At 63.2% G+C, this 14,771-nt stretch overlaps 1 protein-coding gene across 2 annotated transcripts in view; it reads left to right on the plus strand.

The window, feature by feature from the left end:
* Positions 1 to 9,628: 9,628 nt before the first annotated feature.
* The window catches only part of ZBTB46 (zinc finger and BTB domain containing 46), a 43,065-nt gene continuing 37,922 nt past the window's right edge, over positions 9,629 to 14,771 (plus strand). For both annotated transcript variants that reach the window (XM_054724404.1, XM_054724405.1), the window contains exon 1: positions 9,629 to 9,817. The gene's annotated coding sequence lies outside the window, so the exon portion shown is untranslated. The remainder of the gene's footprint in view (positions 9,818 to 14,771) is intronic.

Consider the following 14,771-nt stretch of genomic DNA (forward strand, 5'->3'; position numbering starts at 1 on the left):
GTGTCTGCCCGTGTGTTGTGTGTCTCTGGGGTTAGGTGTCTGGGGGAGGGCTGAGTGCATGTCTGTCTGCATGTCTTCTGAGTCTGTGTGTCTGGCATGTTGGTGAGCACTGGTGCCCGCGCCTGCCAACGAGTGTGTTAGAATCTGTACCAGGCGTGTGTCTGATACAGACTGTGCCTGGAGATCGTGTGGCTTCTGTGTGTGTCTCTACCTGTGGGATGCAGTGCTGTTTCCCCTCTGGTGTCAGGAATGACCAGTCCCCCCAGAAAGCCTGGACCCCAGGAGGGGGGGGACAGGAAGGCAGCTATCGGCCCCGCTTTGTCCACCTTCTGCGCAGGCAGCTCAGCTGAGTTAAAAATAACCCCAGGGCCCCTGGGAGAGGAAGGGGTAGAGGCCAGAGGGAGGGGCGGGAGGCCCTCCTGGCCCAGTGGGTGGTAGGCAGTCTGTCTGCTGGCTCCAAGGCCAGCAGGCGGGCTCCAGCAGGGTGAGCGCGTCCCCCTGGCCTCGTGGGCTCCTCTGGGCCTGCTTTAGAGGGAGGCTGAGACAGCCCTGGGCAGTCAGCCTGGCCCACGCCTGCGCCAGCCTCAGTCCCCACAGGTAGGAAGGGCCCCAGAGCCTCACCAGGGGCTGCTGTCTGCTGCCCTCCCCGCCCCAGCTGACCCCATCAGCCTGCGCCCTGCACGAGGGTCGTCCTGGAGATGCCGCAGGGAAGCAGAGGGACACTCGCCTCCCTCCGGGAGGGGTCCGTGGAGGGTTTTGTGGGACTGGATTGAAGTGCCGCGTGCATATGGAAGAGTGCACCCCCATTAGGAATGTGCTTAGTGAGCACCCTAAACTGAACTGGTCTGTCACCAGCACCCAGATAAGAACCCAGGAACATCGCCAGCCCAGAGGCCATCCCTGTTTGATCCTATTAGCTCCTTGTCTGTCTGGGAAGCAACTCTGTCCCCCACCCCCATCCCCCCGCCCCCGGACACACTGTGGTATCTGCATGGCGCCGGGAGCCCGTGTGGCTCATAGTAGCGGCTGTGACATTCCACGGGGGCAGGCCACACTGCATTTGCACGCCCTGTGGCGATGGGCATGTGGGCTCTTCCGGTTTGGGGCCATTACAGACGGGAGGCTTCGGACACTGCGCATGTGCTTTCAGGTGAAGCCAAGTGCGATGCCAGTGGGCACCCTGGGGGACCTGTGGTTTTCGCTGCCCATCAGTCCCCTGAGGCTCTGCCAGAAATGCTGGAATTTGCCCATGATTTCATGGAGTGCCCCTCCCCACCCCCAGGGACTCCTGGCATTTGAGCTCCTGCCTACCAGGTCTCCCCAGCTTTTGAGGTCTGTTTGTCCTCGGTGGGGCTAGGTCTTGGGCTGGGGTCCCCTAGGGAGGGGTGGCAGCGTGTGCGCCCTCCACCAGGCCAGGCACGCCCAGAGCAGGCACTGCAACGCATAGGCCCACACCCCCCTTCCTTCCTCAGGAAAACCTGTGATCTGATAAGACTCCAGTCTCTGGTTTTCAGAACCACCAGGGCACCGGGACCCTCAGGGGAGGAGGGACGGGAGCCCCGCACAGCTGCCTGTAGCAACTGCAGCCTGCGAACCCGGTTCTTGGGGCTCCCTGCCATCCTGATGGCACAGCCCTGACGTGACCCGGGGCGGGGCTCAGCGCAGTCCTGGGCCCTGGCAGGGTCGGTGACATCAGCGAGGTGGCCACGCCGGTGGGAAGGTTCCTCCTTCCAGCTCCTTCCCCCACCGACCCCCTGGCTGGACGTCCCCTTCTCCCGAGGCCTTGGCCAAGGTCCCGGCCCCTCCAGCTCCTCACCCTGGACTCGCCCTCCAGCCCTACCTGAGCCTACGGCGAAGGTCAATCACCGCCCTACACCCCAGACCCTGGGAAGGTGCCTGCCCCCAGCGCCACATGACCTCTCCTCTAGCTGACCTCTCCCAGGGCTCTGTCAGCTCCGGGGCTCCGGCGGCCTCGGGACAGCTCCGGCCCACACCCCAGCAGAAAATGCAGCAGAAAGCCAGAGCCCCTCTCGGTCCCGCCAGCCCTGCACCCTCACCAGCCGCCTCTCCGGTGTTGGCTACCCTCCTGCCCTCCTTAGGACAGCAATGCTGACCAGGGGAGCGCCTCGCTGCTTCTGTTGTGCCACCTGCTCAGCCTGCTGAGCTCTATCCCTGGTTCTTTAGGTGCAAACTGACACTCAGAGGAGTGAGTGACTCCAGTCACACAGCTGGTGAGGCTCTCAGGCTGGCCCTGGAGCCTGCAGAACCAGGACGCCAAGGGGGACAGACATGGAGCAGAGGGAAAGGGGAAGGACAGACAGCACAGGCGTGCGGCCAGCACAGGGCTCTAAGGGGGTCCTCTCCCGGGGGCCAGGGCTGGAGTGAGGGCTGAGGGACAGAGAGTCACTGGGTGAGGGCGTGGGGAGCGCGGTACAAGTGTCGGACACAGCAGGTGCAGAGGCCCTGGGTGGGCAAGGGGCTCTGTGCTTGAGCACTGGCCTGCTGGGCACACAGAGCTGTGGTGAGCAGAGGCCGAGGTGTGGGCGCCCGCTCAGCAGGCGCTCTCTCATCCCAGCAGGGTGCGCAGGCTTGGAATTTGGGGGTCATGAGGTCAGCTCAGGAGCAGCTCGGAGGATGGGTGGGGAGGGATGGAGCAGGCTGGTAGGCAGGGGTGAGGGATGCCCAATATCCATGATGAGGGGAGGAAGCGGTTTTCTATTTCAGATGTTTCCTCCTCCTCCTGGCTGTGTGACCTGGAGGGGACCCTGAGGCAGAGCTGTGCTGGCTTCCGTGGGAGGGAGCACCCCCGTTAGGGGTGAGGGCTGACTTCATCCTGGAGCCGTGGGGGAGGGAGTGTCCATTGAGGGCTGGCCCCACCGGGGAAGAACTAGAGGTCACCCTGCCCCATCTTTTTATTGTTGTTGCTAATGTTCACCCAAAGGTATTGTTTCCATTGGTTCTTAGAGAGCGTGGAAGGGTGGGAGGGAGAGACAGAGACAGAGACAGAGACAGAGACAGAGACAGAGACAGAGACAGAGACACCTCCATTGGTTGCCTCCTGCAGGAGCCCCTGCCAGTGGGAGATCGAACCTGCAACCCAGACCTGTGCCCTTGACCGGGAATCGAACCCGAAACGCTTTGGTGCACAGGCCAATGCTCTTACCACTTGGCACACCAACCAGGACCACCTCACCCCATCTTAATGAGGACCCCAAGGTCCAGAGAACAGACCCTGGGACCCACCTTCAGCCAACCAGGGGAGAGAACCCTGGGAGGGCTCTTGGGGTCAGAGGGTGGGGATCGTGGCGAAGGGAGGCTGGGCCCGCTGGGGTCTGGGCCGGGAACCTGAGACTGCATTTCCTCCAGGCCCAGCTGTGGGAGCTGCCTGGGCCCAGGGGTCCCGAGCAGGCTCTGCCCTGGCCCCGGCCCCCGTGACCGTCTGAAAGCCCCAGTGAGGAGGAGGGAGGAGTGCCTGGAGGTCACCCCACTGTCAATGACCTCTCTCCGCCTCAACCACCCCGTGTCCCAGTGATGGCAGGGAAGGGATTCCCCCTCTGTCACAGGGACCCAGGCCAGCCCCACGCCCTCCCAGGCCTCCCCTTCACGCTGACCCTGAAGCCCTGGCCTCCCTCCGCACCTGGGCTGTGGCCCCTGCGGCCCCTGCACAGCCTCCGGCTCCGTCCCGAGGACAGCCAGCCGTTCTGCTGCCGCCGCGGAGAGGCCGGCACTCGCTGGGCTTCCCTCACCGCCTGCGTTCGCTCCTCGCAGGGCACCCAGAGCCGTTACCGGGCCGTCTCCTCCTGTTTGGAAGCCTTTGTGGCCCCTCAGAGTCTTCCTCCGCCCGTGGGAAACCCAGAGGCCCCAGCCTGGCGGCAGTGCAGGCCTGCTCGCCCCAGGTGGCCGGGCTGGGGCCTTGGACGGTCCTCAGGTTCTCGGTCCCCGCCCACCTCCACAGCATGGCCCGCTCCGTCCGTCCGTCCGTCCAGAAGCTCTTGTTCTCGTTCCTGAGGCCTGGGCATGGCCAGCTCCTGCCCAGAGTCCAGAGCTGGCCTGGCTCAGAGGCGTGGGCAAGAGTATGCGGGACGCAGCGCGGACACTCCTGCACAATTGCGAGAGGCTGATTGACACCCCAACACTGGGGCCTGAGGAGGAGGCTTGAGGTCTTGGTTGATGATTGGTTGAGTTTTGAAGGTTTTGCTTTTGAAAAAGAAACCTTTTCTTTGGGGAGAGTTTTAGATCTGCGGCTGGAGCATTGCCAAGCAGAGTTCTGTGGGCCCCTTCCCGGCGTCCGTCTCCCCACATTGTCGTCTCCCACGTTGTCTGTCAACACTGAGACCCCCGCCCGCCCCCCCTCCATTTTCCTTAGACCAGACGGGATGGTACCGATTTCCCCGTCACTGTCCTTCTGCTCCTAGATGCCACATGGCGCTCACCAGCTTCCTGAGGTCCTCTGGGCACGTGACCAGAACGCTGGTGAGGACGGCCTGTCAGGTAGCTCCCCAGCAAATGTGCCCTGTCTCCCTCCTCTTCCCAGGATCACACCTGTCTGGCTCTGTGGATAGGACCCCCACCCCATGTCCAGGCCAGCAGCTCCCGGACACTGGGGAGCTTGGTGTCCCTTTCACCTGCAAGGCTATCGGCGCCATCAGCAGCTTCTGCAATGTGAGCCCCGCCTGGGGAGCAGCTGTGGCCTCCAGCAGGGACTGAGCCCCGGTCCCCTTACCTTGCTCCAGGCGGTCCCCTGCCGCCTCCCAGTTTCCAGAACCTGCCTGAGATGGAATTACAGTCCCAGGCCCACACCCGCCACAGGCGGCAGTGTCTCCTGGCTCTGCCTGGCTGGGACCAGCGCGGGGAGGGTGCCTGCTCAGCGCCCGGCAGAAGCAGGGGGAGGCCCACGTGGGGAAGGGCAGGGGTCAGGGAGGCCGCACAGGCCCAGGGGTGGCAGCGAGGCCAGGACTAGGGCTCTCGAGTGGCCAGGGGTCAGGGAGAAAGGGACCAGGTCCACGCAGGGGGCCAGGGTGGTCTCAGGAGGCCCAGCAGGAGGGCAGGGCCCGCTGGCAGAAGATGGCTGAGACCTCAGGAGTTGGGGCCACCTGGGGCTGTCGGAGGTGGATGGCCCGGAGAGAGGCCTGGCTGGAGAGAGAGTGCCCTCCTGACCACTGGCAGGCCAAGGCTGCTGGCCAGGCTGAGCTGCTCAGACTCTCAGTGGACACCCCAGCACCACTCGTAGCCCCCAGGCGGCCCAGTCCAGGCGCTGACGGTCCGCACCCTGCCGTGGTCCTCCCTGCAGCTGGCACTGCCCTCGGCCTTCTCCCCGTGGCCCTGCCCTCTCCCCGCCCGTCTGTCGGGGGCCCTCAGCTCCCAGCGCCTTCTCCTGCGTTCTGTCCCTGTCCTCTGGCGCTAACCCTCCTGGGCACACAGTGGGTGACGCCCAGCCTGTCCTGGAGGGAAGGTCTGGAATGCAGAGCCCTCGTGCCAGGGCCTGGGAGGTGGAGGGAGCCAGGCTCAGGAAGGAAGGGGCTGGCAGTTGGAGGGGCCTGCTGGAAGGACGGTTGGGGGTGAGACTTGGAATGGAGACGGGGCGACAGTTGGCGGTGGCAGCTGGAGTGGCAGTTGGGGCTTGGCAGGGGCGCAGGCCGGGAGGACAGTGGGGTGGGGCCGCCGTGGGTTGGCAGGTAGCCCCTGGCCCAGAGCAGCTCAGGAGGTGGTCTCCGGGAGGCCCAGCAGGAGGGCAGGGCCAGCTGGCAGCAGACAGGCTTCGCCTCAGGGTGGGGCTCTGCCGCCTCGGCTGCTCCTGTCCGCCAAGGACCCAGGAGGATGTGCAGAGCGGGTTCCTGCCGGCAGCCCCGGCCCACAGGCCTGCTGTCTCCTCTCCGCCAGCCCTCAGCCTGCGCCTTCCCCGGAGGCTTCTAGCAGGGGCTTGGAGCGGGCAGGCACAGGTTCTGGGCAGTTCCTGGGGAGGGGCAGGACTCCCAGGGCTGTTGCCATGGGGACGGCTGGAGACGAAACAGGCAGATTCTATGACCAGTGACGGTAGTTTTAGAAAACCCAGACGATCCGTGATTCTCTCTCATCATTGATGTTTCTATCTCTGTCTCTCTCCCTTTCCCTTCCTCTCTGAAATCAATAAAAATATATTTAAGAAAACAACAACCCAGTGGGAGTGATGGGGAAGCTGTGCCCTGGGGGAAGGTGGGGCGTGTGGCATCGGCCCTGGCGGGGTTCACCAGGGGATCCTGGGAAGGAACATTTGGGGGAATATTTGCTGTCCCTCTCATCATCTTTCCCAAAGCTCCTCCCAGGCGCTGCTTCCCAGGTTGGACATGGGAGGCGGGTCCTTGCTCTCTCTGTGGCATCAGAACACCCACATGGGGCATGGGGGCTGGGGCCCCGCCCAGTTCCTCTGCCCCTGAAGCCATATGGGGTTGGAGGGCAGGCAGGGGGCTGGCCCAGCACATGGTACACGGGGCTGTGAGCACAGGGCGGGGGGCTGTGCCAGGACCCTCTGGGAGGCCTGCTGGCCATGTGGCTCACCCACCGAGCCTGTCCTTCCACGGCCCAGGGTGTGCAGGAGGTGGTGCCGTGCTCCGGGGCTGCCATTAGCAAGTGCTCCTGTGAACCCAAAGGGCTCTGGGCCTGGTCCCTGAGCCTCGCCCTGGCCTGCTGACGCTCATCGTCTCCAGGACCCAGACCCCCAGGCCCCAAGGTGTCCCTTGGGCAGGCTCCAGACACACCCACCCCCGGGGCCGGGGGTGAGTTTCCAGAATGACCGCCACACAGCCTTCAGCAGCACGGAGCCCGGTCGTCCATCGTCTTGTCCACCAGCTGAGCCAGAGTTCATCGTGGCAGGTACCTCATCCCTTGGACCCTCCCAGACACCCTTGCGCTGGCACTGTTGGCCCTGGATCCTCCTGGATCCTGGGTGCCCTGGCCAAAGAGCATCACCGAGGCCAACCCCACATCCTTGGTCCTCATCTGTTGCAAGAGCTACTTCCACCTTCACCGAGGCTCCCATCCATGGACAGTGAGGGCTGGCTGCTGTCAGGCAGCAGATCCCTTCTGGGTGTGGGCCAGCCGAGGGGCCGAGCATGTCGCTTTCAGCAGGGTACAGGGGACCCCAGCAAGAGAGGAGGCTTTGCAACCTAGCCTGGCCCTGTATCAACTTAGCTAGTGCTGGGCACTAAGGAGTGGGGTCCCTGGGACAGGGCTGTGGCACCTCCCCATCAGACTAGAGGCACTGAGCTGGCTCCAGGTGCCCAGCTGCTGCCATCACTTCTTTCCTTTGGATAGATTTTATATTGGTTTTAGAGAGAAGGGAGGGAAGCATCAATGAGAGAAAAACATTGATGGGCTGCTTCCTGCACGCCCCCTCCTGGGGATCAAGCCTGAAACCCAGACATGTGCCCTGGACCAGGAATCCAACTGTCATCTCCTGGTTCATGGGTGGACGCCCAACCACTAACCACACCAGCTGGGTGGCTCTTCTTTTTTTAAATGGTAAAGGGTGTTATTAACTCACAGAACAACAAACGTCTAGAGATTGGGTGGACGTTAGGCATGGCTTGATCAGGGCTCTCTGGGACTGCTCTTGGTCCTGCCTTTTTGGTGTATCAGCTTCATCTTCAGGCTACTGCCCTTCTGCTGGTTCTTGGAGCAAAAAGATGGGAGTCTCAGTCCCCAATCACTGGCAAGGCTGCTTCGGGGAGGGAGGAACCTTGATTCATCATCATGCAGGATAAGGGCGTGAGGAGAGGGGCTCAGGGCCCTGGGGACTCACTCCAGAACTCAGCAAGGACCATAAGCCCCAGCTGGCAGGTGGGATGGGCCTGGAGAGACAAGGCTGGGTTCTCATGGGTAGGCCTCCTGAGCAACGCCTGGACCTCTGGGTGCTCCAACCAACCAAGGCAGCGGGATGTGGACGTGCCGGCAAGGCTGTTCTTGGAGTGTCGTGTGTGTGTGTGTGTGTGTGTGTGTGTGTGTGTAGCTCTCCTAGGAGAAACTCTCTGCCGGAGGCAGGGAGGCATCAGGGTGAGGCTCTCCTAGGTTTGGGGGTTCCGCAAGCTGGCCACCTACCCTCTGAGGCCACACTTGTGCCAGGTAGGCAGGTGGGGGACACTTGCAGAAAGACCTCTGTCCCTTCAAAGGGAGGAAGCAGGTGACTCTCCTGGAGGCCTAGAGGCGGCCGCTGGCCAGGGCAGGTGAGCCCAGGCCCCCTCCCGAGGCCCAGGATACTGGGACCTGTTCTTCCAGACCAGGAGGATGTGGTGAGAGGGTCCTCCAGAGAAAGGCTCCGAGCGAGCAGCGCTGTCTGCACAGCCACTCGCAGGCACCGCCAGGAAGAGGGAGGGAGTGTCCCAGCCTTCCATCGCTGGCTGCCAGACCCACGTTCCCGCTTGTTCACTCCAGGAGAATTCCACCCCACCCCCACCCACCCCGACCTGCCCTCCCACTGCAGCCCAGTGAATGCCTCCTTCACATCCTGAGAAAGCATCCATAATGGCCCGCCGCCTCCCACCTCCCGAGGAATTCCGCGGCGCAGGGCCCGCAGGGAGGCAGGGCGCCTCCCCATTGGATAGCTGGTCTTGCTGGACTCCCCTGCGCGGCTGGCCAGCCACAGGCTCACCTCCCTTCCCAGTGCCGCGCCCGGGAGAGGAAGCGGAGTGGCCTTTGGCCCCGCACAGGCCAGCCAGGAATGCGGGGCCGCGAGTCCCATGACGCCTGCTCCAGGGCTCGAGGACAGCGTGGGGGAGAAGGGACGCGCAGGCCCCTCCGGGAAGCGGCGCTCTTGATCGCATGCGAGGGGTGCGGGCCCTCACCCCACCAGACAAACGAAGTGGCGTGGCGGGGAGGACCGCTGCGTGTGGCCGCCGGTGCTCCTAAGTTGGTCAAACCCAAGCCCCAGCGACATGCACAGGGACGTGGCCCGCTCCCTGAGGCGCATCTCTCCCGGGGCGCGCTCAGGTCCCCCGATGGTGCGGGCGTGCGGTGCCCAGGCCCCCCGATTGCTCAAGGGCACAGGCCGTGGGAGCACATTCGTTGCGCAGAGCGGGGCCCGCAGAGCCGCCTGGGCGCGGGGTAAGTCGCGAAGTTTGCGAGACGCGCGCCGCGCAGCGCGTGGATGAGCGGGGACAGCCTGTGGCCCGGAGACCGGCGCGCCTCTGAGTCACTGACGCGCGGGCAACGCCGGTGCGCTCATCGGGCAGGGGCTGGGTGCCCTCGCCCGACCCGAGTCTCCAGCCGGGGGTCTCGGCTGTGCCGCGCTGCGGGAAGAGGCGCGGGCGCCTGGAGACCCCCGCCGCGCTACCCCCGCCCCCGCCCCCGCCCGCCTGCCCAGGGGAGGGGGCTACCCACAATGCCCAGCGAGCCCCTGCCCGCACTTCCGCTGTCCGGCCGCCCAGAGCGGGGACGTAGGAGGACCGACCCCCGCCGCGCCCCCTCCCGCTCCGCCGCGCCGAGCAGGGGGTCGAGAGAGCAGCCGGGCGCGCGGCCGGGCTGGCGGAGGCGGGGCCCGGGGCGGTGGCCGAGGCCGGGGCGCGGCGCGGGCCAATCAGCAGCGGCGGGCGCGCGCCGGGGGCGGGGTCGGGGTCCGCAGGCGGGGCGCGCGCGCGGGCGGCGGGGGCCGCCGGGTTGGAGCGGGCGCGGGGGCGCGCGCTGGCCTGACGGACGGACTGACGGACAAACGGACGGAGCAGCAGAGGCGAGCGCGCATCTCAGACCCGCCCGGACGCAGCGCTCGCCCGGTGGCGGCGGCGGCGATCACCGGCTCCGGTCCGGCGGCCGCAGCGCCTGCCCTCGCCCGCGCCCCATGGGGTCACAGGTAAGCGGCGCTGGCTCATTGTCCGCGCGGCCGGCCGGCGTGTCGCGGTGGGGCCGGGCGGGGACCGGACCGGAGCCGCTCGGAGCCGGGGCCGCTCGGAGCCGGGGCGCGTCACCGCCACCGGCCGCCCAGCGCCCGCCGCGCCCCACCCCGCGGGGGCGCCCTCCCGGCGGCGATGGGCGCGCTCTGGCTTTGGCTCTGGCGGCTCTGGTAGCGACCCCGGCCCGGTCCCCGAGCTCAGGTGGCGTGGGGCGGGGCGGGCGGGGGCGGGGCGGGATCCCCGTGGGGCTGCCCGCCGAGGCGTTGGCAGTGGCGGGACTGCCCCATGCCCCTCGCCCTGGGCGCCTCCTGCCGCCGCGCCGCGGTCCCTCCCCCGTCACCTCCAAAAGGGGAATTTTCCAGCTGGTAATTTCTGCTGCGTCAACGCCCGGCCCCAGGAGACGTCCCGGGGGCATCCTGGCGCCCCTCGCCCGCGCCGTCCCGCGCGCCCCCCGCCCGCGCCTCCGAGCCGCACCCGGACCCGCCCGCGCCGAGTTGCCAAGAGTCGGAACTGCGGGAGGTGGGTGCGGTAGGGGCCCCGCGTTCTGCCCGGCCTTGGGGGTCATTCTCTCCCCCTGAAGCCGGGCACCGGCCTCGTCTCCATTTTAATTACCGGCTGAATCTGGGCTCAGGGGCCTGGGGGCCGGGTGGCTAGAGGAGCTGGAGGGGATGAGGCGCGCAGAGTGGCGAGGGGTGCGCGGAGCCGACGGGGCGAGCCGAGGGATCGGATCGGGGTCCGCGGCGGGTCCGCGGCGAGCAGCGTCTTTGTTTCTTTGTAAATAGACATGTCAGTTTCACAGGGTAGCAGGAGTCAGTATCTGACAACTCAATCCCAACGTCAAATGGGGCTTTTCTACGCCAGGCAGAGGGCTCTGGCTAGTTGGGGTGCCCTCCGCCCCGCTAGCAAATTCATTATGTGTAGGTTTAAAGGACCTCGCACAATACGGCTTGACCAAAGCAAGGACCCTGGGTAGAAACCAAATGGGGCAAAGAACAGGTATTTTCTGAGACTGAGGAAATACAAACAAAAGAAAGTTTGAGATTGTCAGCGAATTTCCTCAGCTTTCCCTGCTGCAATCAGAGCGGTGCAGTTGGATCGCAGAGGCAAGATTGTCACCAGCGTCGTTTAAAGAAATGTTAATTGGCACCCGGCTGGGCGCAGACACCTGTGCACCCAGTACTCAGGCGCGCTTACATTGTATTAGTTGTAGGATCTTTCATGTTGGACTTATTATCAAAGGTAACTTCCCGTTTGGATAACAGACTTGTGGGTTCTCTGTTGCTGGCCCGCCTGCTGCCTGCGCGAGGCAATGTTTCCACTCTTTGAGAATGGAAAATAGTTTTTTCATCAGAAGGAAATGTATGGAAGTTTCCTTTTTACGTGAATAATGAAGTAAACAATAGTACTTGACCGAAGTGGAACCCTTCCATTGGGCATATTTTCTGATAGCTTCAGATGGTTTCACCTGACACTTTGGGATGCCGTTATTCCAGAAAGGGTGAGCAAACGACAGGCCTGCTTAAGCAGAAGTCACTGCAGACTGAAGTCACTGCAGACTGAAGCAAAGAGAGGGAGGGGTCACCAACCCCAGACCCAGCCTTCCTCACGCCAGGACAGCCTTCCGGCCTCCGTGGACATGGCGCACTCGGCCTTGTGCCGTGGTTGGATGAGATGAGTTGTGTCCAGGTTTGGCAGTTTTGTGTTTGCTGTGCGCAGACCGGTTACAGCCCCTTCTCGGTGTTCGGGACTGGCTGGCTGTGGCCAGCAGAGGCATCGGGGTGCCCCTGGCCCCCCGCCCCCAGCTCCTCGGTCACACATGAGCACGGAAAGGGGGAGGCAGACAGGCCCTGGAGGAAGTGACAGGCTTTATCGCTGGATGATGTATTGTTTACAAACACGTTAAGCTGAATTAAATTTTAACAGGGTGCGCTTCCCAACATTGTCCTTTTTGTGGCGTTTGTCAAATTAAGGGAAATCGGGCCACTCTGTCCCTGCGGTCCGTGTTTCTGGGACAGCTGCGGGCTCTCCAGCTCTGTTCTCCACCAGAGGCCTGAGCCCAGCCGCCCCACTTCCACTCAGTGCGGGTCAGGGAGCTCCTCCGGCCGGGAGCTGGAGCGCGTCCTCCCTCTGCGGGGGCTTTGTGCGCACGTGCCCTCTGGGCTGCTGTCAAGGTGCCAGGAGAGTTCGAGAAACCGCTGTCCTCTTGTCCCCACACTCTGTCTGGGGCTTATGTTCCTGCCCAACTCATGTGACCAGAAAAAAAGCAGGCTTTTTCTTCTCTCTGACTTTATGAATTTCCCCTGAAGTCGGCGGAGGGATGGGAGATGGCCACGACTCCCCCTGTGAGCGGGAGCTTCTTGTTGTGGCTACACGTTCGCTTCGGGGGCCTGTCTGCCAGGATAAGCGCACGAGGACCGTCTCTGCTGAGGCCACACTCCTTCGAGTCTCTGAGACGTGGCTGTCCGTCCTCACCCTGGTCCTCAGGGCCTGGCTCTGCTGTGGCTCTGCTGTGGTCGGTGTGGTTAGGGTCTGGGGCCATGACATCAGTGACAGTCCCCCCTTTCCTGCGATTCTAGCTTCAGCGCTCTGTGCCTGCATACCCCGGTGCGTGCCGCCCGAGTTCGCTCGTTATGGTGACAGTGCAGGCCTGTGCTGGTGTTTATTCCACAGAAGAATGAAAAGGCTGACGCTCAAACTTGACCCCGGCCTATGATTTATGTAACCGCTTCTGTTCAGTGTCTGTCAGCCTGCTGTTTGGCTCTCATATAGGTTTAAATATTACTAAGTGTGTGCTTTTAAATCCCCACCCTAGGGTATTTTTTTAAACATTTTTTTATAATATTTTATTGATTTTTTACAGAGAGGAAGAGAGAGGGATAGAGAGTTAGAAACATCGGTGAGAGAGAAACATCGATCAGCTGCCTCCTGCACACCCCCTACTGGGGATGTGCCTGCAACCAAGGTACATGCCCTTGACCGGAATCGAACCTGGGACCCTTGAGCCCGCAGGCCAACGCTCTATCCACTGAACTAAACCGGTTTCGGCCAGAGGGTATTTTTTTTTTTTAGAGAGAGAGAGGAAGGGGGGCGGGGAGAGAAACATAGATGTGAGAGAAAACATCAATGAGTCGCCTTCTGTACGCACCCTGACCAGGGATTGAACCCGCAACCTAGGTATGTACCCTGACCAGAAATTGAACTCAAAACCTTTCAGTGTACAGGACCACACTCTAACCAACCGAGTCACCCAGCCAGGGCACTAAATATTTCTAAACATCACTTTTGGGATTTAAAAAATTACTAACCTAGATATTTTAGAGCAGAAAGTTGAGAAACAATGTTGGTGTATTTTTCAACAGCATTTATAGAGGTTTTGCATTTTGACAGATGTGTTTTTTGAATCAGATCAGACACATTCCCAGGATTTCTTGTTCATGACAGTCCTTTGGCCTTACCCAGGACCTGCAGGGGCCCAGCCTCAGACCAGGGCGGGGCAGCGTTCCTGCAGGGGCTGGGGCTGCCAGACGCACAGGACCCCCTGCTGTGACCTGGTGCGATGAGAATGGGCCTAAGAGTTCACCGGGCGGGCGGACAAGGGGTTGTCTGAGTCTCTAACGGCCGCCCCACCCCGCCCAGCGCCAGCCCCACATCCAGCCGTGAAGCAGCCGGGCTGATGCTGCCGAGAGCGGGGCTGTGGGAAAGCAGGACCGGCCAGGCGGCTTTCCGGGCTGTCCGGCCGGCCGTGGGGTCAGTGGCCTTCCCGAGCTGTCAGTGCGCACAGACCACGCCTCACCCTCGTCCTCGGAGGAGCGGCCTTTCCTGGTTCCGGGGCGCCCCCTCAGCGGGACCTGCTGTGCCCGCCCCTCTCCGCTCGCTTTCCCTTTCCGCAGGTGGTGTCTCTGTCATCTCCAGTTACCCACAGGGCTGAAGGGACCGCACAGGTGTGGGAATGACAGCTTTTTAAAATGTCCTCATTTAGGTAAAGTTTGAGAAAGGGCCCAAGAGTGAGCATGCCACTCGCCTGGGACACAGGTGTTTGTGAGACACTTTGGTTTCCCGCTGCTCCATCTCTTCCACGATTGCACCTACTGCTCGGAAGACGGGGCCTGCAGGCGAGCAGAAGCCCGGCCTCGCCAGTGGTGCCCCGGGCCTGCCCGCCGTCATCCTGGAGCAGAAGGAAGGCGCCTGCGCCGTGGGCCGCACCGGAGGGTGTAAGGTCTCAGTGCAAAGAGCTGCCTCCGTGAGGAGTGGACGAGGGGCAGTCACCGGGTCAGGTCCACGGTGAGTGCTCAATTGTAGGGACACGCCTGGGGCGTGGAAGGTGAGCGTGGCTCCTCACTGGGCAGAAGAACAAGTCTGCCCACGCACACCGCCTGAGGGCACCGCTGCCCTCCCGCCCGGCTTCCCCGAGACACCCCTCCCCACCAAGGGACGAGGCTTGGGCGATGCGGGGCTGTAAAGGAATGTCAGGGCGGCCCTGGGTTTCTGGATGGGGGCAGATGCAGACGGATAGATTTCCGGAAATGCACACGCCCGCGTGGCCGGGAGCAGCGTGAGGTGAGCGACACCTGCCTAACACCCGGGTAGTTTTGCAGAGAGGGGACCTGCCCATGGGCACTGGGGTGACGGGCAGAGCTGATCATGAGAAGGGTGGGCCAGGCCAATTGGAAACAGCATCATGCGGGGGTGGGGAGCAGGACCGGAAGGGGGCCCTGCAGCCAGGAGAGGTCGGTTGGGGGCGGGGGGCGGGGGAGGGTGGTGAGATGGTCAGATGCTCGTCTTATCCTCAGAGGAGCTCTGGGGCTTAGGCTCTCGCTCGGACTGGCCGCTGCCTGTCAGGGGAACTGGCATTTAGCTGGGGACCACCCCAGGCCTCTGGCCTGTAATGCATCCTCGTGGCACCTGAACCCTCCC

This window comes from Eptesicus fuscus, chromosome 12 (assembly GCF_027574615.1).
Source record: "Eptesicus fuscus isolate TK198812 chromosome 12, DD_ASM_mEF_20220401, whole genome shotgun sequence".
Lineage (NCBI taxonomy): Eukaryota > Metazoa > Chordata > Mammalia > Chiroptera > Vespertilionidae > Eptesicus > Eptesicus fuscus.